The sequence below is a fragment of the Myotis lucifugus genome, unplaced genomic scaffold (genome assembly GCF_000147115.1).
Source record: "Myotis lucifugus unplaced genomic scaffold, Myoluc2.0 scaffold_97, whole genome shotgun sequence".
Lineage (NCBI taxonomy): Eukaryota > Metazoa > Chordata > Mammalia > Chiroptera > Vespertilionidae > Myotis > Myotis lucifugus.
In genome coordinates this window covers 1,433,789-1,434,424 of record NW_005871145.1, presented here as the reverse complement: position 1 = coordinate 1,434,424, position 636 = coordinate 1,433,789, and the positions used below count along the sequence as shown (strand labels likewise).

The window sequence follows — 636 nt, the reverse complement described above, 5'->3', positions numbered from 1 at the left end:
GAACGAGCCGCCGCGGGGCCCCGCCCCCGGCCCCCCCTAGGAACACGCCCCCGAGCGCCTCATGAATATCCATGAGCCAATGGAAACCCGGAGTGGAAAGCCCGTGCCGAGCTCGCCTGACCGTATGCAAACAAGCGCGGCCCAGGCACTCAATTATTCATGAGGCTCGCAAATGAGGGACCCGCCCCAGGATCCGACCCGGTGAAACTGACGCAATTCAGCCGCTAACAGCGTTCGGGCAAAATGGCCACCGAGACGACGGCCTAGAGAGGAAACCTAAGGCGACGGCGCAATCCTCAGGCCCCGCGGCCCGAACTGATTACGGCACCATAGAGTCACCGCGGGAAAGAAGGGAACCGCGGGCCGCGGTAGACTTCCTGTGGCGACACCTGGGAGCCGATGCCACGTGGCCACCCCACGTGTGCCAGTTCAGATTGAGAGCCGCCGTGAGGAAGGCTGGAAGCTCTGTATTCCTCACCGATCCTCTTCACTCCCCTGCTGTTATGCCCGCTCCCTAGATACAAACTCTTCCTGACCTCATAATTTGGTGCACCCCTTTTCCTGCCAAGCTCCACCGCATTCCACTCCTCTCCTGCACCCGCATCGGACCGTAACCCCACCCCCACCCGCCCATCC

The 636-nt window shown here is 62.4% G+C and overlaps 1 protein-coding gene across 1 annotated transcript in view; it reads right to left on the bottom strand.

Annotated features, from left to right (window-relative positions):
• The window catches only part of SSRP1 (structure specific recognition protein 1), a 9,722-nt gene that overhangs the window by 2,090 nt on the left and 6,996 nt on the right, over positions 1 to 636 (bottom strand). The window lies entirely within an intron of this gene.